General features: G+C 41.0%; 1 protein-coding gene across 4 annotated transcripts in view; it reads left to right on the top strand.

Moving 5' to 3' along the window:
- The window catches only part of LOC6585339, a 150,413-nt gene that overhangs the window by 40,299 nt on the left and 83,882 nt on the right, over nucleotides 1–26,232 (top strand). The window lies entirely within an intron of this gene.

Below are 26,232 nucleotides of genomic sequence, written 5' to 3'. Positions count from 1 at the left end.
TATGCGAATGCCTTTGAATGCATTTTAATGGATGTCAAGTGTGCATTTGTGTGTGCGTGTGCGTGTGTGTGTGAGTGGCAAGGGCAGTGCATGGCCAACAATTACAGCTCACAACAAATTACAACAATACAACTTTCCAGTTTGTGTGCCAAACGAGCTTCGCGGCGCAGCAGAAAAAGAAAAGCGCGTTAAAGAAAATTGCTGCTAGCAGCGACAGATAAAATGCTGGGGGCGGGGCATATGGGGCCAAAAAGGAAGTAGCGAGAGAGAGAGAGAGAGGGAGAGAGACGAACAGAGCCAAAGGCAAAGGGCAACAGGCAAGGACGCGGAACTTGGTCCCGCTCGACCGTGGGACACTAAAATTCCGTTTCTTTTGTTGTTTGTTTTTATTTTACGAGCGCTTAAATTGCAAGCATTGTAAATGCCAATGCACATATACTAAGGACACAGACACACACACACACACACTCACACACGCACGCACACATTGTCACACAAGCATCAAACAAACGTAAAATTATCGCAAGCAAAAGCAAAAGCAAAAGCTGAAAGTAAAAGTTAAGTGAATAACACGCAAGAGCATTACAGTCGGGTATGCCCAGCCGCCAGATACTCGATCAAACCATGCTCGAATCATATAGCCAGCAGATCTACTGAGTAATTCGAGCTCTCGCCCCATTTGTAGTAGTCTACAGTAGTCTACATAAGTATTTGTCCAATCAAACATTCATGTGCAACAAAACCAATATACTCTCTTTACGACTGAGCATGTGAAAACTCGCTCAAATTTCGTGCTGTAAAATACTTGAACACAGATTTTTGTTTTGTTTTTAAGATGCTCCACATGCTCAGCTGCTATACAAACATAAATACATACACACATACATACTGGGCAAGCGGAAATTACTTGAGAATAATACGACTATCTGAGTTTTAATACGGCATAAAACAGTAAAAGCGGAATAAAAGTATGGCAGTTACCCACATGCAGCCAAATCGTAGTTAGATTGTAAATATTTACGTGTATATGTTTATATATGTAGATGTGTAGATATATAGATATAATATACCATATTATATTCTATATACAATAGTAAAGGCACTCTCTAGATTGTATAATTTGTAAATATAGATGTAGATGTAGATGTAAATATAGATATAGATTGACTAATTGGGCGACTGACTGATGAGATGCTTGAGTGATTGACTGACTGATTGATAGCTCAGCTGAGAATATTGTAGGACTAACAATTGTTTGATCAAGTGAATTATTGATTGACTGATTGACTTAGGTGCTTAGCTGATTGACTGATTGACTAGACTAGCTAGGCCTTACCTTACCTTAAATGATTGATTGATTGATACCCTACCAATTGACTGTCGCCATAATTAACTGATTGAGTGACTGAATAAATGAGTGTCCGACTGTCTATATGATTGATTGGCTTACTGATTGATAGACCTAATTGATTGACTGATTGATTGATTGTTGGAATAATTGCCTTTGAGATTAGTAGATTGTCTTCTTGATTGACAAGCGGACTGTATAGCTTAAACAATAATTGATTGATAGACTGATTGATTGATTGAAAGATTGACTGAGTGACTGACGGACAGTATATTTGATTGGTAGCCTGTTAAAGTGAATGACAAGCAAGACTGCTTAAGCAATTTATGAACTGATTGAGTTTGATTGACTGACAGGCTGATTGACTGCTGTACATATGGAATAATCACGTGTATGTAGAATAATCTGTAGAATTGTTAACTGTTATTGCATGCAAGTAGTTTCGTAACGTCGCGAGTCAACAGACTGAATACACAGTCTCTTAGTGCGGAGAGGCGTATATTTAATCATAGTATAATAAGATGCGACTAGCTGCGCATGAGGAGCCATTCAACTGGTTGTCTTTAGAGTGCGACATCAATCATAAAGTTATTTATTTTGGACAACATTTAGTTGGGCAGATTTGTGTCCCAGCGAATGGGCGAGTGGGTGGTGGGAGGTGGATTCATTAGGTTTATCGCCGAGCCACTTAGTTAAGCTGCTCACTGCCCAAAGTAGTTGTTGCTAATGCTGTGCGGCAGAGCAACAAGTCAACAAGTCCACAAGTCCACAACTTTCCGGCAGGTATTAAGCAGACTTTCGGCCATATGAAAATGGATGCCAGGAGATGGACGACGACGAAGGGCGACGCGCATTAGAGCCTTAGAGCCGGCCAGCTAGAGTTGAGGACACCAACACGAGCTCATACATTTTAATTATCATAATGATAATTGCCTTTGCGCTGAGAGTTCTCAGAGTGCTTAGAGAGACAGAGAGAGAGAGAGAGAGAGAGGGCTAATTTCTGTGGCATATTGAAGCTATGTCCATTTAATATTTGATCGCCTAACGACTAGAGAGGGACAGAGAAAGAGTGAGACCGAGAGAGAGAGAGAGAGAGAGAGAGAGAGAGAGAGGGGAGACAGAGAGTGGGAGCAGCATCGTCGTTCCGCCTTTGCCTTTGATGTAGTCCAGCGACCTAATTGGATTGCAGCCTTATTAAGTATACGCCATGGTTGCGGCAAAGATTTTTCAGCTTCATCTCTCAGCTGTTGCCTTATTATTATTTATATTATGATTTATTCATTTATTTTTCATCATTTATTTTCTGGTTTGGATTTTCATTTTTCGCCGTTTGGCCGTTTATCAGCTAACGGCTATGTTTGCGCCGCCTATGCAAATGAAATTCGAAACAAGTTAAGGGCATTCGGCTCACAGTGAAATAATTAAAATATGCTAGCAAAGCCAAACAACATTAGCAACAACAAACGAGCCAGCGCCCAAAAGAACACACGCAAAAAAAAAAAAAAAAAAACAACAACACAAAAAAGAAGAAAACAAATTGATAAATATGCAAATTTAATAGACTTCAGCGGGAGTATTTGCATAAATCTACACAACGCTAAAATAAATAAATAAATTTCCCAAGCGCAAGTTAAAGCACCCGAACGAAACCCATTCAGAGTCAAACAGGCAAACACACACGCATACCGCATGGATCCCGGGCTATATATGTATATATGTTTAGAGTGGGGAACAGAGTGGCGGGAGTGCACGACTTGCAGATACCCGACGGGTTAAGCACAGCTGAGCTGGGCTTCATTTTAAACAACATATAAGTAAATACATCTATATGTACATATATTCATAGATATATTGTTCAGGCATGAACACACGAATATATACGAATATACAAAGATCGTATACATGCCTCCGACGCACTCCACAACTAGCAGGTAGTGCAATAGAGAAAGATAAGGGTCACAAGTACGGACAGATGAACCCTAACCCTTGCAACCCCAGAGTCAGATTTTGTAAGAGACGAACGCGAAGTCTTACAAAGACGCACTAGATTTAAGGATTGAAAATATGCATGAGTCCTGATAGAAAAACCCCGGCTCAGAAGAATAAAGAACAATACGAAAGTAAACACCACCATAGTCAAGTGTATTCGTTCTTATATAGATCCATTGAATGAAACCTAGATCAGAAATATCTACACCCACATATATACAGACACACATATATCCTGAACACGCCTCAAATTAGAATTGAATCTTGAAAAGTATTTGAGTTCTTGATATCGTATAGCCGATATCAATGAAATACCATTCCGTGCATAAATATTTACACTTAAATGGATCTGTGTGCCATAGTTAGTGATGCTTTTAATACTTGTACATATAAAGAGGATATGAAAATGGTATCCAAACCCAGAAGTCTTCATAGGTTGTGCATTGATTGATCTAATTCACATATTTCTATTCTAGGTTTTATTTCTATGCTCTTTAAGCTATACAGCAGAAATCATGATGAGATATATTGATATTGTAATATGAAGCAAATGGTTTGGGTTATAGAAAGGAAACAATATAAATGTGTATATAAAGCACACGACGTCTCGAGCCTACATTGTTTATGAGGTAGATTAAGATCCTACATATGGCAAGGCCATACAGCCTTGATCCAATCTGAAATATGCTTTGAGCATTCATAATTTGCAGCGATTTAGCTCTAAAGTTAAAAAAAAAGATGTGAACTGGTGTGTTATTTGACTAGACTAGCATATACCCTAACTGGTATATACTCCCACGGCATATAGCCTGACTGGCATCCATATTATAATATAATATATGGCCTGACTAGTATAAACCCTCACATGCATAAGCAAGGCTCTACCTCATAGGGCAACTGAGTTCCTTGAGGTAATATGGAGCATTTGTAGTCATATTTATATTTCGCTGGATGGCTCTAGCTCTAATAGTCACTGAGTTCCTTCAGTAATTAGGCAGAGATCTCTCATATATTTACATATCTGCATATAACATATGTAAATAAGAATCGGCAATCACATAGTGATAACAATTAGCTTCATAGCTAATGTATTCCTCCAATATTTATTGCTTTGCATTTGAGTTGAGCAACAGATTTGCCTTATTTCACACACAAGACGCAAATTTTTGGTTATGTTTGTTGCTGTAATTCAAATTGAAATTAAATGAAAGGCAATCGACTGTGCATGCACGCATAGACAGAGAGAGAGAGAGAGAAAGAGATAGAGATGAATTGACAGTTCTGTCTAGCAGTTCTGTGTATATTGCGCATACGACCCGTTAAACGTGCTTCTCGATGCGTACAACAACAAAAGATTTGTTTCACTTTCGCCCCAGTTGTTTATTTAGTCCCTTCGCCCGCTCCGCTTGCCTCTGTCCCCCTCTCCGTCCCCCTCACAGCTCATGCATGATCTATGCGTGTTTATTAACGTGCACATTATTTGTATACACGAGTGGCTTTTGCATATTAAAGACGCCATCGAGCCACTTTTCCAGTTACTCGATATCTTCTTGAGCAACAAATTTTGCGGCGCGTTTTGCATATTTCAACAGAACAGTCAAGTGACTGAAAGAGAAAGAGAGAGTGGGAGAGCGAGAGAGAGAGAAAGCAAGTTTAAACGATTTTGGTGCTTAGCCAGTTGTGAAACGCCACAAGCCGCATTCCATGGAAATGTTTGCTACAGTTGCTAATAAACCCATCAATGGGCCAACCAAAGGGAAATGTAATAAAGCCAGCTACGAGCCATACTCGGGTCAGTTCGCTCTCTATATATATGTATGTACATATATATTAAGCGAGCTATTTGTGAGCGCAAAGTAAAAGAGTCAGCAACGGTCATGGAATGTCGAGAGCACTAATAGTTAGACAAGAATTGGTTATGGGGTATGCCAGACGAGGGCAAAGCTGAGCGAATTCCATAGAGTAAATGGACTTCATGCGTTTCTGACTTTGCTCACATTCTTTGCTTCCACTTTCTAGCTCTCAGAAAGTACTTTAGCAAAATTGTTATATTAATAATGTAAATGATCACTGAAACTGAACAAAGAGTTAGCCCTTAAACCCTTTCATCTGCTCAAAGAACGGCTCACCTTAGATTTCAAGAGATGCCTACAGCTAGTGTAGCTCAAACAGTTGACTCGGCTGTACGAATTTAATTTTCAAAATGTTTCAAAAAGTCTTATAGAGATCAAGTCTTCATCCCTGATAAATTCAAAGTTTTTTTTAAAGAAAATATTAATCTATTTTCGTACAGCAACTTAAATGTAAGCAAGTCTTCAAGTCTGTTAGCAGATTCCGAAAACCGCTTTTGATAATACATATATACATATACATATATACATATACATACTATATATAAATAAATATCCATATATCTCAGTTCTAGTTAACCGTTTTGATCTATAACAACGTAAAGTAAATTTAATTTACCCAACCTTCGATCTATTCGTGTTTTATAAGATAAGAATCGAACGACTCTCTATGCATGCTGCACTTACAGGGTATTTGAGTGCTTAAGCTCGATGCTGAAGTCAAAGCTCTTGACATTTTGACTGAACTCTGTGATTGGTAATAAAGACTCGAGTTTCAATCTTGCAAAACTTTTTGGCCAAACTGAAACTACATTCATCTAATATCAATTTCATATGAAGCGCATTTAGTTATAGGGTCAATACACACACACACACACACACACACACTCGCGCATAGCTCTCCCATTCAATTTGAATGGGTGCTGGGTAGGGGCGAATGAACATGGGAAAACACTTTAATGCTCATTCACGCTTCAACGAGCAAAGCAACATGCCTACGCGATATGTGGCAAACGCGCGTGGCAGAGCACCTCCCCCCCCCTTCGCCTACCCTTTTTCCAGCCAAAAAAACTGAAAAAAACCGCAAGATATGCCAAAAATGAGAGCAAACAGATACCCTGTAATGGTAGAGTATCAAAATATTTGTGAATTATTGCTTTAGCTGTGAATTCCCAAAAGGAAAATAGAGCTTGCACAAGCTGATACCCTGTAAAGGCAGAGTATAAAAATATGTTTGCTTTAGCGAAAAGAGAGCACAAGCTTGCGCATAGAGATACCCTGTAATGGCAGTGAATTCATATTTATAATATTAAATATTAATGAATTTATATTAATAATATTAATATTTTTGCTTCAGATTGAAACTCAAAATAAAAATAAAGTTTTCAGCCAATAGATACCCTGTTAATATTTTAGATTTGATTTCCAAATAGAGCTCCAGTCGTGAGGCAAAAGTTCAGAAATTTTTGGAGCTAGCATAAAATCTTGTTAATCTAAATAAATAAGAAAAATAATTTCTTTTACGTTTTTTTTCTTAATTTTTTTTTTTTTTTTTTTGTGGTTTCTTTTTTTACATTTAAAATTTTTTTTTTTACATTTTTGTAAGCTTTTGCTTTAATTTAATTTTCAACAAACAAATTTTTTTTTTAGCACGAACATGAACAATAAGTGAAATCAGATCGGTTAATATCTAGTTAGCCAGTTGGTGCGCCATTGGCTCACTTGGCGCATATTGGTGGCCACCAACGTCAAAGAAGCGAGGGTCAGCACGCCCAGCACCACCAGAGCGCTGCGACGGCTGAAAATCATGTTGAAGAACGAGGTCTGCGATGACCTCTCTTGCAGCTGCTCACGCTCATCGTAGTCAAGGATAACCTCGACGCGCTCCCTATCCCTATGTAGGTGGCGCAGCCTTGCCTGGTGCTGCGCTCGATGTTGCAGCTGCTCCTGCTGTTGCTGCTGCTGTTCATGTTGCTGTTGCCACTGGTAAAAGTGCTGCCATTGCTGCAGCTGGGGCCCGCGATTGGCCTGCTGCGGCTGGGGTCCAGTGTAGGCCTGCTCCTGCTGCTGGAGCTGCTCGTTCACGCGCTGCTCCAGCGCATACTTTTTCCATTGTCGGCGGCGCACGGCCTGCATCTGTTTGGTATAGCACATGCTGTAGAACAGCAGGTAACGGACCTCAACGCGCTTGTGGTCGTGCAGCTGGCAGACGGCCACACAGCGCAGCAGAGTGCCGCAGATCGAGTAGCCCCAGCCGGGGCACCACTCGGCCAGGTTGACGGCCGTCTCCAGATCATCATAGAATTCGAGTTGGGAGCGGTTAAGGTCGTAGCTCTTAGCCGACATCATGGCGAAGAGCTCCTCCATGTCGCCGCAGTAGAAGAGGCAATTGGCCAGCTCCAGCGGCTTGATGGGCCCCACATCCTGTCCCTTGGGGGCCACGCGGAATACCAGATGGGGCCGGGGGTCCGGCTTGAAGTCCAGCTGGCGCCACAGCTCTGGCTGATCGTTGCGCTGCACCTGCCGCAGCTGCGGTGTGTCGCTCTGTACGAACAGCCAGTACATCAGCTCCACCTGCTCCGGTGGCAGCAGCTTCTGCATCAGGCGGCGCTGGTAGGCGGCCAGCTCGGTCATGGTGCCGGTGACAAAGCTCAGCGAGTCGATGTTCAGGCCCGTGGGCGTGGTGTATGCCGGCGGAAATGGCACCACCAGCTGCTCGTAGCGATAGCTCTGCACGGCCATGGTGAAGAGCACCCACTTGGCGTCGACGCCCATCAGATCCCTCTCCAGCACCGCGCTCAGCTCCTCCATGACGCGCAGGCGGCGCGCCTCGTTCATCACCTGGATCAGGCTCGGATCCAAATTGTGCCTTGGCACACAGACGCAAATGCGGCCACGACGGCTGCATCTGCAGTTGCGCTGCTCGTTCTGCATTCCGTTCGCTTGGTTCTATCAAATTTGTAGGCTTTAGTTCAGTGAATTCAAATTTTCGCTAGTTCCCCCTTAAGGTTTGGGTTTCTTCAGATTTGCTTGCGCTTCTGATTCCCTGAATCGATGCGATAAAATAATGGCAAATGGTTATCTAGATTGCTACTTGCGGCATAGCAACGAGGTCGGTTTGTCCCGGGACAATCAAAAGAATTTCGAAAAAAAAATATAATAAAAAAAAAATAAACTTTTATATATATTCAGGTCGAGAGGTAAATATATAATGAGATATTTCCAGATATTCCGGCTGTAGCTGTGTGTGAATGATGTCAGAGCAAAAGCTGAACAATGAACAAATTATCGTCGCATTCTTGGGTTTTAGGTTTTGGTATTTTTTAAAACTGAAAATACCTAAAATACCGTAAGTCTACTATGAAAATGAAGTAAAGGCAATTTCTAGACTGAACTCACACAGAATGCCTGCCCGACGATGCTCACTGACTGCTGAGCGCTCTACCAGGCAATGTACGACTACGAAATACCTCGACCGGCATTGTCTTTGAGTATAAGTATAGAACTATTTGAGTAGGCGCATTTTGAGACCCCTTTGAATGTCTCTAATTACTAGAATATTGAAATAGGATATGTGTTATCGATTTTTATCGATTTTATGGAATAGTAAAATTCATCACTGATCTGAAAGGAGAATAATCTACGATAAATTCAATTTAGACTTAATTTGTGTTAAGTTAGTTAAGTTAAGGTATATTGGTATCGATATGTATCGAGTATAATCTGCGATTAACTCAATTTAGAATTAGTTCGTGTTTAGAGTAGAGGCCATTTTGTGTGTCTCTTGTTCCCATACTATTAAGTTAGCATAATTTGTTACCGATATGTATCGAAATTGTTGATTAGAAACGAGGATAATCAGAGTAGGGTATAGATTCATGCGCTAGGGCTTGTAGAGTTTAAGTTTAAGGCGTTTAAGCACAGATATAAACAGATGGAATGAGTGGAAGCAATCACCTCAACTCAGTCGTTCTTCTTAAAGCTTTAGCTGCATACTTAAATATTTAGCTAGACTTTGATCACATCTTTGACTCTTTGGCTTTGAGTCAAGTCGTCAACAAATTGGGAATAACAACTAGAGTCGGCATAAGAAACCAAATATCTTTGTCAGTAACCTGAGTAGCCATTCAGCTAAATTTAGACTTTAAGACTTTCAGCCTTTTCCCTCCTTAATCGCATCAAAGTTATCTGCTCTAGTCACATCTCGACCATTTTCACACCTGCAATCATAGCCCGACTGTGTAACGGGCTATAAAAGTATTTCTTTCTTTCTTTTCAACTGAAAGCAAAGCTGTTGTAGTATGACAATGGCATAGCATTAAATCAATGCCAAGGCACATGCCAACTTCTTTTCAAGCCCAATTTAACTTTTAACCGAATGGAGACAAAGTTCCGATCAGCTGAGATGCCAACGAGACTTTAAATCGAGCGAAGCAGTGGCAGCAGCTACATCGATAGCTATATAAAGATAAAGTAAAATATGTTTATTTTTATATATTTTTTTATATATGTATCTATATAGGGCAATTGAGCATTTATGCAGCTAATTTTGCCGACGCTTGGGCGTTCTTCAATTACTAAAGTTTATGCCCAAAGCAAACTTGGTCAAGTTAATAACATTTATCGCTGTTCATGAAAACACATGTGTGTATCTATCTATCCCGCTCTCTCTCTCTCACTCGCTCATTGTGAGTGTTTGTCCTTTTGGGCCCGTCTAAAAGTTATTGCAACAAGTTTAACCTCTTTTTTTTCCCATTGCTGTTGCGCAAGTGTTTCTGCCTGGCATATCCGGTTTCCGCTATGGGATCTATTGCTATGCTGCATACATGGCCAGACGGAGAGAGCGAGAGAGCGAGAGAGCTAGATAGACATAGATAATGAGAGAGAGAGGGAGCTAGAGCTGTTTAATAGTTGAGCAATTCTTTTTAAGTTGCTTTGCGCTTGTCGCCGTTGCCCAAAGTCCTCATGGGGATGCCACAGCTCGGCTGGCCTCCTGTTGCGCCTGTTGGCCCCAAAGTCTCGCAGCACTCGGCTAATTGATGGCTGGCGTTTAAGTTTTTCATTTCTCGTTTATTTCATTTCTATTACATTTCGCTTACCGCTCGCAGGACAGCAGGGAATGTGGGGGTGGGGGGGACCTTGTGGGCTCTGCCAAATATTACTCGACAATTTTCTTAAACAAATTTCCGTTTTGGATTTCCTGTCAGCGTCCCGTCAACGTCCATTGGCAAATCCATAGACGACCATTCCGTTGCGCCTGGCATAAATTATGCCCGACAGCCATAAAATGGGCGCTGGCACGCCCCCAAATGCCAGCCTTTTGTTTGATCAGTGGAGAAAAAACAACAAAAACAACAACAACAAAGGAAAAGGAAAAAGAGAAAGCTGTGCGTAAAAAAAAGGAAAAGTAATATGCATAAGCACACGAAAGCTGTCAGTAACTGAAGCGTGGGCAGAGTGAGGGCCAGGTGAGACATACACAGAGATAAAGAGAGAAAGAGAGAGAGAGACAGGGGAGAGGCAGAGAGTGAGAGGGCAAAAACCAGGACATGAAACATCAAAGTAACATTCGCCTAGCCTGTCGTTGAGGTCCGTTTTAAGCATATCAAATGCAGCCACGCCCACAGTGGCACGCCTTCAGCTGATACGGTCAACACACGTTGGACATATGGTTGAGTGTGTGTGTGTGTGTGTGTGTGACTGAAGGTTGAACCACAACACACAGCACAAAATACCAAACACAACAGCAATTGCCATATGCCCTGCAATTTCCAAGGCAATCAATCGATTTTCGCTATCGATAATTTCCCGCTCCCCACCCACTACATGGGATATGCCTTTGAGTGCGCTTTACAAACAGAATTCAATAAACAAAAAACAAAAAGAAAACCGAAAACCGAAAACATGCACACATACAAAATGAGAGGACAGGGTTGAGGGCGATGAGTGATGGGCGTTTCGCTTCATATGGCTTTTTTATGTTCCCGAAACTCTTGAGAGCTCATCACTGTATTTCGGACATCGTCGAGTGTGCATCAAATTAGCTAATTGGAAATCCCATTTTCTTTGCTTCTCGAAAGCCTAATGGCAAATGGGAATTCGGATCAATGAATGAATAAATTGCAATCAGCATCAGCCATTTTTAATTAAATGGGTCTAGTGCGCCGCTCTTGATCAAGCAGCAACTGCATAAGCTAGAGTCCTTAGAGCTCATCAATCAGTCGATCAGTCAAAGCTTAGCATAAGATTTCTGATACTTCAATCAATATCAATCAAAAATGTAGCTATCAGAACTTGAGTACCAGCTAATGCTCTCAATGATTGAAGCCTATTTATAGTTTCCTAAGCAATACCAAACAATATGATTGATCAATCATGGTCGATTAGAACTAAATGGGCTGTAGTCTTCTATGTATTCTATGGATAATATTCTATGACTGATCAATCACCTAACATAAATGAAGCAAATAATGCATGCAAATCCGATTCAAGCTTGAAAAGCTTGGTTTCAGCTGACAGTCAATCAAGATGCAGCTTATACATTTATGATTGACGAGCAATCTAACATAGGTCAATCAATAGAGATTGAAGATAGAAAGCCAGTTGGCATCTGCTATGCTCCCGATAAGCCAACTAATACAGATCAATCACAATGAGGTATACCAATCCGAGGAGATGTAGCCTTTACTTGTTCTTTAAGCAGTTTTAACAAGATGCATCACCCACTATGAATCAATCATACGGATAAACTTGAGCCCGATTAAAGGGATTTTTGGCTATTGCCTCGGCAACTTGAGAAGTTTATTCCGTCTGCGGTTGCGTGTATGATGGCGAGTCGGTTACAATGAATGAGAGACCTGATACAGATGGCGATACCTCTTCTGTCTGGGTAGACTCCTCTTGACTATTGTTAGCAGTGAGCCCGTATTTAATGAAATCATTCATCACTTCGCGATAGTCGCTTTCGGTGAATGAAAACGCCCTCTCGAGTCGCCCATTGGCCAAGCAGATGTATATCTCATGGAGGCGCTCCTCTTCGGGCTCGATTGGGCCGATGTCCTGCAACTTCTTCTCGGGCAAGTGGGCTACCACGGACATGTTCTTGGTCCTGGGATCGACTTCCGGCTCCAGTAGAAAGTTGTGCAGAATGTGCATACCCCTGCTCGGTGTCTTCTCCTCGTTGTCTGTCCCTCGCGTTGCTGACGACATGACGTCCGATTCAAAACAATATTCACTAAAAGAGAAGACCAAAATATACAAGAATACAAAAATAAATACAAAAAAAAACAAAATATTCAAATTGAATTTCGATGGCAACTACTCGCAGGTATGGGTGTATTTATTTGTGTGTGTGTGTATGTTTTCGTGCGAGTGTGTGTTGAGCCACTTGCTGAGTGGAAACTCGACGCATGCCCCGTTCAGTCGAAGGACGTGCCTGCACATCAGAATTCACTTGAAAGCGCGTCAGTCAAGTTTTTGGCAACTCTTCAACTTCACATCATGCAGAAGTGGCACAGTCGGATGTGCTCGGCTGAAAGATGCCCTGCAACAAAATGTAAAATGTTATCGATAACTTAATTTCAATATGCCACAGTCGTCCATGCAGACGAACAGACAGCTAGAGTCGGTTAATTATGGCATATAGCCGGCAGCTAATATACCCAGCTTAAACATTTTCTTAGGGCTCAGCGTATGAGAGGGGGCAAAAGAAACTTGTGCCGCATAATGATGAACCCGCAAAACTGGCCAACAAAAATCTCAGTATGTGTATCTCTTCCAACCCTCATCTTACCTTTGCCCCCACACACACGCTCTCCCTCTCTCTCTCTCTCTCTCTCTCCCTTTTTGGCTCCCTCTCTTTCTTGCCTTGTTTACATTACTTTTGCTCCATGCATGCCGTGGGCTGCTGGCAGCAACAGCAACAGCATCTCATATCTCCATAACTACCCGGGGTGCCCCCACCGTCCGAGGCAGGCCCTTTCTGAAAAGCTGGAAGCTCAATTCTCGACACTCGACTCGCAGTGCGGCTCAGCTTTCATCATCATCTTTGGCAACGGCCTGCGGCCTGATTCTGTCTGAAAAACATGAAAACTTTTGCCCACAACTTCACAAGGCAACCGAATAAAAATCAACAAGACTGACAGCAGTGCAGCTAAGGCATGCACGACTCACTACATACCCTGCAATTGATAGCCTAATTGAAAGCATCACCGTTAGATGCTTGAAATGCAATGTAATATTATTTAACATCAGAGACATCGACACCTCGATGATGCATCCTGTGGGAAACGAATGCATATTCTCTATCAGATCCAGATCTCTAGCATTATACAGCTCAAAGAACCGCAAGGTCTGCTGAAGTCTACCTGGTACTACCTCAAATTGTGTCCAGCACGGCTGTATTTAAAATTGTGTTTGAAGTCGCTCGACTGCAGTGTAAAAGTTCTCGGAGCGAAATCATCACGTATTTTCATCATATTATAATGTGAGGCTTTGATAAGAGTTTCGGACATTTAAGTTTCGCTTTTATGAACTTTGATCTCAAAGCATTTGCCGGCACGGACTTTGCGAAAGGTGTAAGACACGTTTCGCATAAATTCACGCAAAGTCTTCTCAAAAATTGAATTAGGCGCCGAGTGAATGGTAAACTGAAAAGTTTTTCGCGAATTTTGCTTAAATTGTGGTTGCAGTTTCCCAACAAATTTGATTTGGTAGCATTTTTGCTCTTTAAGTTTTCGCAATCATTCGATTGTTCGCTTAGTCAGTCAATAGAATACTCAATCAGAGAGTCTATTATAAATGAAGAGAATGTCAATCAATCAATTAATGTCAACACTCAATCAATCTTTCTGTGCATTAATCTCTGTCAGTCAATCAATTAACGAATCACTCGGTCAATCATTAAGCATCCATTGGAAAATCAGTTCATCTATTTGTAAGTCAATCGTTCAATCAGGCTACGTATTTTCTTATGAATTAGCTCATCAATCAGGGAGTCAATTAGTCATCCGTGTATCATTTATTCAATCTCTGCCAGTCAGTCAATCAGTCAGTGAATCAATCTGTCATATCATGTTTTCGACTTTCGGTCAATCAGTCAATCAGACTTCTGGACAGACTATCCGTCAAGTTTTTACCAGTCAGTCAATCCGTCAATCAGTCAGTCTTTACGCACCCAATCAGACATCTAGAAACTTTGTCCACCTTTTCATGACTTTTGCCCTCATTTCACTGCCATTGAAATTATGAAATGATTGACTAGTAAATGATGTCCATGCTCAATCGTAATGTTTCTGTTTATTTATTTATGCTTTCGCTTTACGCCTCAGCCCTCACTCGCTCATCCAACAGGCCCCACCACCCACACCACGCCCTGAGCAACGTCTAGCAAATCTCAGTCAAGGGTTGAGCACACCGAAAAATAAACCCTTTGCCGAGCATTAAAGCAAAGAAAGAAGCAAAAAAGAGGAGAACAAAGCTGAAGCATATGCAATCTAATGGCATTTTAAGCAGAGATGAATGATATGCTCCACAGAGGCTGCCGCCACGCCCCAGTTACCAGCAAGGGTGGCATGGGGCGCATGGGGAGCCTGGGGAGCTGGCGTCGAGGGGCTGCAGAGATGACGTGGGCGCAAAGCATGAAAAGGACGTCGCGTGCCTCGTGGCTCGCTTTGCCACCTGTTTTTATGGTTCATAAAGTTTTTTACCCAAGCAGCGCCATCTGTTGGCTGACTCGAATATAAAAAAAAAAAAAAAAAAAAAAAGAAGAAAACGAAAAAAAAACTGATTTTATATTTATTTTGCTTATTTTTCGGTTTGTTTTCCCATTTTATTTTACTTTTTATTTTATTTTCCTTTTTTTTTATTATTATTATTATGCTTATGATTTGCTCGCGGTTGCTCTGCATATGTGTGTGTCTGTCTGTCTGTGTGTGGGTGACATATGACACACACTTGAAAGTAAGCATTAACATAACCATCATCATTATCATTATCATTGGTATTAGCATTGGCATTGGCATTGACGCGATGATGACGTTGCTGGGCCCTGACGAGTTGTTAATGATAAACAAAATGATGACAAACTCCGCCCACTGCGCCCTGATGAAAAACGCTCTGGGCCAAGAAAGTTGTTAACATAAAATGGCTCACTGCACACACATAAACACACACCCACACACATACACTCACACATACATACGCTTAGCCGCTTTGCTCTGATTTTTTTTTTTTTCAGCTTTTTCTTCTTTCATTATTAAAATGTTTTGCATTGCCCGCTTCCTTTTGACTGCTGCCAGCGGGTCGAGCGCTCGGTAGCTGCTGGGAATTTATGATCTCACACACACGCACACGCACACAGCTACCTTGTCACCGTTAATAGCGCACATCTGTCATTGCAATCGTTTTTCGGGCACATCAATTTCAAGCCTCAACGCATTTTATGCCCTTTTTATTTATAGTCACAACTTGCGCAACTAAATCAGGCCAAGGACCCATCATATTTTCCATTCGCTGAACTGAAATGCTCTCAGGAGTCGCCTTTCCAATCGCCTCAAGTACTTTTCAAGTCGGTGTCGGCAAATTCAGCATTCAAATCAAAACCTAGCCATAAAATAAAAGCAGCATCTTTATGTTAATCAAATTTACAATGACTTCAGTTCCGGCCGGGCCTTCCACGGGGTCAAAGCATCAAACTCTACTAAATAAAATGCGATTTGAATCAAATAATAAGAGAGGAGAGTTGAGTCAAGCATTCATAATCAGAAATCTATAGAAGCTGCGCTCTTATTATGATCATCGACGTATGCAATCAAGAGTTTATTTGAAAAAAAGTAATCAAGCTATAATTTAATCAATAATTAGTTAATCACATGAGTTATCGATGAAAAGATGATGATACATTTCTACTACTCATGCATATGAATGTTCCTATAGGAGTTTTCTATATACATATGCTTCGAAAAGTAAAATTATAATATCGATTTTTGTCGATGATAATAAATTGTGGACTGATTGGTAATTAAAATGTGTTATCGATACAAAATTTATGAAAAGCCTGCGCGAGATTCATGTTTGTGCTTGCAAAACAAAATCATAATATATATGTTTATCGATAATTATAATTAATTAGTACATTATTATTACATTATATTATGTTAAGCATCGATAACATATTGGAGAAAATATTTGATCTTTGTACGTAGCTTCAAGAATTGTTGACTGTGCTATAAAAAAGTTTATTTTCGATAATCCGATAATTACAAGTGCTATCGAAAAAAAATGGTTAAACTTGTGTTTTTTTCACAAGAATATGTATTTTAAATTTTAAATCTTAGCTCGAGTTCGAAGATCTGTCCGGACAGGTCGACGGACAGACAAGCCTAGATCGACTAAGTTCATAGTCTCCGTGAAGCATACATATAAGTACTTGCTATGGTTACTCCAATACATTATGCTCTCTCTCTCTCTGTCTCTCCCTGTCTCTCTGTCTCTCTCTTTCTCTGTGAACTACATTTGCCCTCCATCTATACGCCCCAATCGCCCATTAACTGTAACTCATAATTACTTAAGTTTCCCACAAAATAAATTCAAACTTAAAGTTCGAACTCCATTTGGAGTTTCTCAACAAGCAAATTCGCCCAATTGTGGAGCTCTTTAAAGTTATTGTAGTTGTTGTTGTTGTTGTTGGTGTGAATGTGCCTAATGTGCGTGGGAGCATTAAAAGCCAAGCCGCAATGATTAAGCGCTCTTTAATTTTGTTAAGCAGTGTAATCATCACTTGGCAGCGATAATTGCGTAGCCGATAATTGTCATTAGAGTCGCCATTTTGTTGTTGTTCTCATTTTGGGGTCCACTTGGCCCCGAGCTACAAAACAATGTCGAGCTGGTTGCTTTAGCAAAAAGAGAACTCACTTCCCTCCCTCCCTACCAAAGACACACACAAAAGGCACAAGGAGACGACGATGAAGAAGAAGAAGGCAAACAGAGCACACTGAGACGACAGGACAGGACTGAGCCCAAAAAGCATGCTATCAATTTTATTTTTATTTATTTTATTCCCGCTCCGCAACTCTCGGCACATTTGTTTGTTTGTTTTGTTTTGTTGTTGTTGTTTTTTTGTTGGAGCTGAGGCTGCTCAGCGTATTTTGTAGCTCGTAAAAGTTTTTGATATAAAATGTAAACAAGCGTCTGGGAGTGAGAGAGTGAAAGAGTCGACGGAGCCAAAGAGTGAGAGAGGCAGAAACAGTCGGCAACATACCAAAAGAGATTCACAAAAAAAAGTAAAAAAGTATAAAAGTAAAGGAGTTAAGCCCAGCCGCAGCCAAATTCATTTTTTGTTTTTGTTTCTTCTTTTTTTTTTGGTACACACACTTTAAGCAGGCACTGTGCGGAGTTGCTTGCATTAATTAAAAGTTCAGGGACACAGACAGGCATCAGCTGCCTGGGCGTGATTGCAAATATAGCTTAGGGCCACGTTAGAGGGACAGAGAAAGACAGAAAGAGAAAGAGGAGTGGGAGTGGGAGAGAGAACGGGTGATGTCCAGCCAAAAGGGAAGCGGGCCAGTCAGGCAGTCAGCTTAGCTGAGCCTAAGTTATTTTTAGCAGTCATCACGCACGTATACAAACAGAAGTATGCAAATTGTTTGAAGTGTAACGGCCCAGAGATACCCTATGGTGGCTAAAAATATATGAGAGATAGACAGAAGATGGAAAATTGATGATGGAAGATGGAATAGATGGATTAGAGGGGAGAGCAGATAGTAGATGGGAGATGGAAGATAAGAGATAGATGATAGGAGATAGAAGATAGGAGATAGGAGATAGGAGATAGGAGATAGGAGATAGGAGATAGAAGATAGGAGATAGGAGATAGGAGATAGGAGATAGGAGATAGGAGATAGGAGATAGGAGATAGGAGATGGGAGATGAGATATGAGAGATGGGAGATAGGAAATAGTAAATAGTAAATAGGGAATAGGTAATAGGAGATAGAAGATAGGTAAAAGGCGATAGGATATAGGAGATAAGAGATAAGAGAGAGGATATGGGAAATGAGAGATAGGAGATACGAGATACGATATACGAGATACGAGATACGAGATACGAGATACGATATACGATATACGAGATCCGAGATACGAGATAGGAGATAGAAGATAGAAGATACGAGATAGAAGATAGAACATAAATACAAGAATAATAAAACAGAAGAGAAGGGGCAGATAGGAGATACTGAGAGAAGATAGCCCGAAGGCCAACTTTTATACGTAGGTAAATGCTGAAATGAAACGAATTTGTGTTTAGTTTTGGGCAGCAGGCTCAGCACTCAGCCTCAGTTTATCAAAGCTATTTGCTTAGGCAACCTTGCAAACACATAGCCCATACACACACACTCACTCACAGGGAGGAAGAGAGAGGGAGAAAGGAAAGTAAAGTAAAATAAAATAGTTGACTTGCCTAAGCAGCAGTTTCTGCTGGCAGCGCAGCCCAGCGATGTGGGCTAAAGAGGCAACAACAATGCAGCAGGGGCCCCAGCAGAGCTGCCTCGGCTCCATCGTCGTGGCCTGGCTTGCGGCTGTTGGCAACTGTGCGTAACTATAATTAATTTCATTTTAGACTTGTTAGCAAATAAACGAGCAAACGATGCGGTCCATTGTTTGGCTGCAGACTTCGGGCTTCAGACTTCCCGACCGGACAACTGGCAAAAGTGAAAGTCCGACGCAGCAGTTGCTTCCCTGACTTGAGTGGAAGTTTGTGGCGTGCAGCAACTGTTGCATCTAATGCACATTGATTCCGTTTATTTGCCTTGGCTAATGAGCAGTAAGTCAGGACTTAAGCTCTAGCCCCTCTCTCCGCTGCCTAAGCCGGAGAGACGGGAGAGACCTTCTGGTCACCTGGGCAACAGTTTTAATCGCTGCTCGAATCCAAAACACTTCATTTTTTCTTTCTCTGTACTTGAATTATGCATGCACACTCGCAAACACACACACACACACACACACATTCATACACACATAGAGCTATTGTTGTTGTTGTCAAAGCTGACTGCTAAAGGAAATTAGATTTTAGCTCCGCCCCCAAAAAGCACGCCGCCAAGCAGCGACAACAAAGGCGCTAAATGGGGCGTGGCTGTTGTGCTGTCGACTAGAGGAAGCGGAAAGGTAGAGGCGAGGGCTGGCAGAGCTGGCTGGCTAAAACGGCTTAAATGCTTTGGCATCGCCTTTTCGCTTGATTTGCATAATGGCTGCTGGGGCTTGCATGACGCCGTGAAGTATGCTACACATTTGCACACATTCTAAATGGTGCGCGTAGAGCGCTGGGGGAGAGGGGCAATGGGGTAGAGCCCACGTTCATCGCCCAGGGCCGGATCAGGCAGTCAAACGTGTGGTCCAACTGAACAAAATATGCAGCCCAACAATAATATTATAATGAGCTGCTAACTGAAACTCGGTTCTCAACTATGGCCAAAATGAGTTCACAGACTTTTGGCTCTGTAGCCCAGGGGCGGCTTACACTGTGTGGGCCAAAGCTCTGCCTAGTCAGTGTTTATATTAGGGAGTTGCAATTGGAAGAGCAAAGAAAGCGATAAAGGCCAAGGCAAAGATGAAGAGTCAAGTATATACCTAAGTCTGCTAGGCTTTTGAAATTTATCCTTATGACTCGGGGCTGAGCTCCGAGGGAAGACATTGTTTATTATTTATAATTGCAATCCATTTCTAGAAGAATTTTCCTCTTTGCTGTCACAAAGTATAGAGTAAAGACCAATTGTAGCTGCAAAAGGAGATATTCTCAAGGAACCTTCTTCAAGATTCTCCCTCCCTGTTCGGCTCATAAGTAGCACTACCGCTACAAATAGAAGATATAGGATAGAACAAACGAGAGACAAGATACAAGATACAAGATACAAGATACAAGATACAAGATACAAGATACAAGATACAAGATACAAGATACAAGATACAAGATACAAGATACAAGATACAAGATACAAGATACAAGATACAAGATACAAGATACAAGATACAAGATACAAGATACAAGATACAAGATACAAGATACAAGATACAAGATACAAGATACAAGATACAAGATACAAGATACAAGATACAAGATACAAGATACAAGATACAAGATACAAGATACAAGATACAAGATACAAGATACAAGATACAAGATACAAGATACAAGATACAAGATACAAGATACAAGATACAAGATACAAGATACAAGATACAAGATACAAGATACAAGATACAAGATACAATATACAATATACAAGATACAAGATACAAGATTCAAGATACAAGATACAAGATACAAGATACAAGATGCAAGATCGAGATATAAGATACAAGATACAAGATACAGAATCAAGAAACAAGATACAAGATACAAGATACAAGATACAAGATACAAGATACAAGATACAAGATACAAGATACAAGATACAAGATACAAGATACAAGATACAAGATACAAGATACAAGATACAAGATACAAGATACAAGATACAAGACTTATCTACTTTTGCAGCTAGAGTCCTGAAATTGAATTAAATTTGCATTTTGATAGAGGTAGAAGATATCTCGGCTTGTCACAACTACTGGCCTAGGCAGCTAGAGTAAGGCCCATTAAAAGTTACAAAAGGAGGTGTTCTCCGAGTACTTACCTCAAGCTTCTCTCTCAACTGGATTCTGCGCGCCCCGTGTGTGTCACCCGCTGAGCCGTGCCTGTGATTGTGCTCTATGTCCGGCAGTTCCTTCCGTTTGCCGCTTACTTTTCGGTTGCTTGGTTGCTTTCCGCATTGTCAGCGGAAATTATTTTGCTGTCAGCTGCCAGGCAGTCAGCCAGTCAGAGCATCATGTGAGGCAGAGCTTGCGCTGCATGTCCAATGGCCATTCATTCGCCTTGTGCCTGCTGTCTGCTGCCTGGTGCCTGGTGTCTGGTGTCTGGTGCCTTATGCATTTCAAGCAGCTCACTGTCCTAGAATCCCTTTCAGCTGTCTTTGCAGCATCATCAGCATCAGCACAAATCCAAATGGCTTTTGATGCGTGCGCCCTAGCCTAAGGTTCCACTTGAAACCCTTCGAGGCTCTGCATATCAAAACTCTAGCGCACTCTCATTATTTATTTATGCGAAAGGCTCTCAGGCGAACTGTTCATAAATCATGCAAAATATTCATTTAAAACCATTTGGAGAGCAGTTTCGCTTGATCGATTTATTGGATTCATCAATGCATTATTTAGCTCATGTTTTTCTTTCATTTTTATAACTTTGCATTCAAGCATTTTCAAGTTTATATTCAACTTGGAAATAGTTCATGAAAAGTTCAAGTCCTTCGTGCTCACTTTGCTTCATCTTTGTGCCAGGCAATATTAAAAACTTTTGCGCTGATATGGCAACGCTGCATGAATAAGTTGACAATCGCTTGACAAAGCAGCTAAAGAACTTCGCCCTCTGATAACTTGACGACATTATATATATGTATGTTCATATATGTATTGTAATTCGACAATGCCTCACAAGTCCGATCAACTGATTATGAGCATATTTAAGCCAAGCGAAGTGCGTTCGAATAATCAAAGTTTCATAATCGATTCACATCGGCGGATTGGAGAGAACAAAAGCGGTGCATGTATTTATTAAGCGATTTGCATATGCTTATATTTGTCCAAAAATTATTAACTTATTTAGGAAACAAAAACGCGCAATAAGATTATTAAATGGAAGATAGGAAATACTAAAAAAAAAAAAAAAAAATCTTGGAATTCTATATGGAACTTGAGAAGTATTTTTTTTTTTTTTTTTTTTTTAATAAAATCCTGCAATCCCTTTATAGAACCCAATAGATGAAATAGTAGTTGGGATCTTGTACACTTGAAGCCCACAAAAATAAAATGAAAGATGGAAAATATTCTTAAAATCATATCCCATATACTAGATAGAACATGGTAGATACTCATGAAATGCATTTGATGAACATAAAAAATACTCACATATAGAGGCCAAGGGGTTACCATGAAATGGCTTACAGAAGTTGCCAACAGATAAAACACACTCATCCAATATGGCAGAGACGAGAGCAGGGGAAAGTTGTTCATGCAGGCCTTGCACGCCATGCCAGATAAAAGATAAGAGATATGAGATAAGAGATAATCGCGCATCAGGAGCGAACGGCAAGTGATTAATTGCGAAGGCGCTGTCAGAGTCAAAGCTGTTGTTGACAGCAATTAATTGCACAGCTTTTGCACTTCAACTAATTTGCAGCTGTGCGCAGCAGTGTGACCAGACTTCAGTTGTCTTTTTAATGCACAATTAGCGAATTGAGCGCTACACAACACTGGCATTAGAAGCACCAGCAGCAGACGTTAAAACTATTTACAATTTAATCTAAAGCAATTTACTTCAATTCCAAACAGTTTTAGTTCCCTCTCTCTCTCTCCCTCTCTCCCTCTCTTTCTCTCTCTCGCTCTCTCTCTCTCTCTCTCATTCTGTTTGAAACGTAATTTCTTAAGGAATAACTCAAACAGTCTTGCACCTGTCTGGCTACAAATGTGCCCAAGATACAAGATACAAGATACAAGATACAAGATACAAGATACAAGATACAAGATACAAGATACAAGATACAAGACTTATCTACTTTTGCAGCTAGAGTCCTGAAATTGAATTAAATTTGCATTTTGATAGAGGTAGAAGATATCTCGGCTTGTCACAACTACTGGCCTAGGCAGCTAGAGTAAGGCCCATTAAAAGTTACAAAAGGAGGTGTTCTCCGAGTACTTACCTCAAGCTTCTCTCTCAACTGGATTCTGCGCGCCCCGTGTGTGTCACCCGCTGAGCCGTGCCTGTGATTGTGCTCTATGTCCGGCAGTTCCTTCCGTTTGCCGCTTACTTTTCGGTTGCTTGGTTGCTTTCCGCATTGTCAGCGGAAATTATTTTGCTGTCAGCTGCCAGGCAGTCAGCCAGTCAGAGCATCATGTGAGGCAGAGCTTGCGCTGCATGTCCAATGGCCATTCATTCGCCTTGTGCCTGCTGTCTGCTGCCTGGTGCCTGGTGTCTGGTGTCTGGTGCCTTATGCATTTCAAGCAGCTCACTGTCCTAGAATCCCTTTCAGCTGTCTTTGCAGCATCATCAGCATCAGCACAAATCCAAATGGCTTTTGATGCGTGCGCCCTAGCCTAAGGTTCCACTTGAAACCCTTCGAGGCTCTGCATATCAAAACTCTAGCGCACTCTCATTATTTATTTATGCGAAAGGCTCTCAGGCGAACTGTTCATAAATCATGCAAAATATTCATTTAAAACCATTTGGAGAGCAGTTTCGCTTGATCGATTTATTGGATTCATCAATGCATTATTTAGCTCATGTTTTTCTTTCATTTTTATAACTTTGCATTCAAGCATTTTCAAGTTTATATTCAACTTGGAAATAGTTCATGAAAAGTTCAAGTCCTTCGTGCTCACTTTGCTTCATCTTTGTGCCAGGCAATATTAAAAACTTTTGCGCTGATATGGCAACGCTGCATGAATAAGTTGACAATCGCTTGACAAAGCAGCTAAAGAACTTCGCCCTCTGATAACTTGACGACATTATATATATGTATGTTCATATATGTATTGTAATTCGACAATGCCTCACAAGTCCGATCAACTGATTATGAGCATATTTAAGCCAAGCGAAGTGCGTTCGAATAATCAAAGTTTCATAATCGATTCACATCGGCGGATTGGAGAGAACAAAAGCGGTGCATGTATTTATTAAGCGATTTGCATATGCTTATATTTGTCCAAAAATTATTAACTTATTTAGGAAACAAAAACGCGCAATAAGATTATTAAATGGAAGATAGGAAATACTAAAAAAAAAAAAAAAAAATCTTGGAATTCTATATGGAACTTGAGAAGTATTTTTTTTTTTTTTTTTTTTTTAAAATCCTGCAATCCCTTTATAGAACCCAATAGATGAAATAGTAGTTGGGATCTTGTACACTTGAAGCCCACAAAAATAAAATGAAAGATGGAAAATATTCTTAAAATCATATCCCATATACTAGATAGAACATGGTAGATACTCATGAAATGCATTTGATGAACATAAAAAATACTCACATATAGAGGCCAAGGGGTTACCATGAAATGGCTTACAGAAGTTGCCAACAGATAAAACACACTCATCCAATATGGCAGAGACGAGAGCAGGGGAAAGTTGTTCATGCAGGCCTTGCACGCCATGCCAGATAAAAGATAAGAGATATGAGATAAGAGATAATCGCGCATCAGGAGCGAACGGCAAGTGATTAATTGCGAAGGCGCTGTCAGAGTCAAAGCTGTTGTTGACAGCAATTAATTGCACAGCTTTTGCACTTCAACTAATTTGCAGCTGTGCGCAGCAGTGTGACCAGACTTCAGTTGTCTTTTTAATGCACAATTAGCGAATTGAGCGCTACACAACACTGGCATTAGAAGCACCAGCAGCAGACGTTAAAACTATTTACAATTTAATCTAAAGCAATTTACTTCAATTCCAAACAGTTTTAGTTCCCTCTCTCTCTCTCCCTCTCTCCCTCTCTTTCTCTCTCTCGCTCTCTCTCTCTCTCTCTCATTCTGTTTGAAACGTAATTTCTTAAGGAATAACTCAAACAGTCTTGCACCTGTCTGGCTACAAATGTGCCCAAGTGGCGGGGGTCTGCTGTTTGCTATATAGTTAATTTCGACTCGTAAGCTTCCTTTTGAAGTAATTGCCCAACACTGGCAGAGGGTGGAAGCGACCTAGGCAGCGACAGTTCACTGATTAACTACCTGGACTCTTGACGCACTGCCCACTGTCTACTTGGCCTTAAGGCTCCTCTCATCATCAGCCTCGGCTCATTCATTTGACATTTTCATTTCGTTCAATTTATATTCTGCGTCTTATTTTATTGCAATACTCGCTCGACTAACACAAAGCGAGTATATAGGCTGACTGACTGAATGTCTGACTGCCCGCAAGAAACTTCGAGTTGGTTCTGTTAAGCTTACAATCTCATGAATTCCATTCATTTTGAGTCGGATAATTTGAAGCACTTTTTATCTGTACTGTATAGCTGAAGCTGAAACTGTCTTTTGGGGGCGTGGCATAGGAAAGGGGCCATCTGCTTCCCTCGTTTAGCTATTGCAGTGGATTCAAAAAGAACTTTAATTTCTCTGCTCTTGCTTGGCTTTAGCTGTTGAGCGAGCATCGTGCAGTCGTTGCTACTCGAGTGTTTTTCTATGCTGTTGTCTTGGGGTTGTCGGCTGGCATTCAAAGTTGAAATACCTGAAAATGTTTGGTAATTTAGATCAAAGGCGGCCAAGTACGTGCAGGCATTTACGCGGTCCCTGCTGCTGCTGCTGCTGCTGCTGCTACGACTGCCACGCCCCCTGCCCCCTGGCTGAGGGTTGCTGTGACACACTGAAAAATACTTGCTAAGTCGGATTAAGTAATTTGCGCGTGCCATTTTCAATTTGTTGTTGCTTTTACGCGTTTCACTTTGCCTCATTTCTCATTTTTCTCTTTTTTTTTTCCTTTTTGCCCTGGCCGCTCAAAGAGCGCCAAAAATGTGAACAAAGTTTTTTTGTTGAGCCTTTTCTTTTATGTGCGCGACAAGTGGAAAGACAATAGAGCCCATGGTCTACATACTTAGGGCAATTACTCGTTTGCCCTCCGCCATAAAAAAGAAAAGAGAAACCCCAAAACAAAACAGAATAAAAATAAAAATCGATAAGTCAGGCAAACAAAGGGCAAAGGCAAAGGACGCCGCTGACGAGCTCTATTATCGAAATAGTTAAATTTATTAATTATATTTTGATTAGAGCAGCCAAACAAAAGTTTGACAGAGAGTCTAGAACTGCCAAAGGCAGCTGCTCCATGGGCTGAGCAACTAAAGGTACAAGAAGTTGTAGAGGTTGGAGATTCAAGGAAATGGGAGAGAGAAGGAGAGAGAGAAAGTGACAGAAAGATAGAGACAATAGTCACTGAGACTGAAACTAAAACAGACTTAAAACTGAGACTGAGAAAGAGAAA

This window comes from Drosophila mojavensis, unplaced genomic scaffold (assembly GCF_018153725.1).
Source record: "Drosophila mojavensis isolate 15081-1352.22 unplaced genomic scaffold, ASM1815372v1 contig_136, whole genome shotgun sequence".
Lineage (NCBI taxonomy): Eukaryota > Metazoa > Arthropoda > Insecta > Diptera > Drosophilidae > Drosophila > Drosophila mojavensis.
Note: the sequence above shows the minus strand (reverse complement) of the source record. Positions and strands in the feature narration are given on the sequence as shown.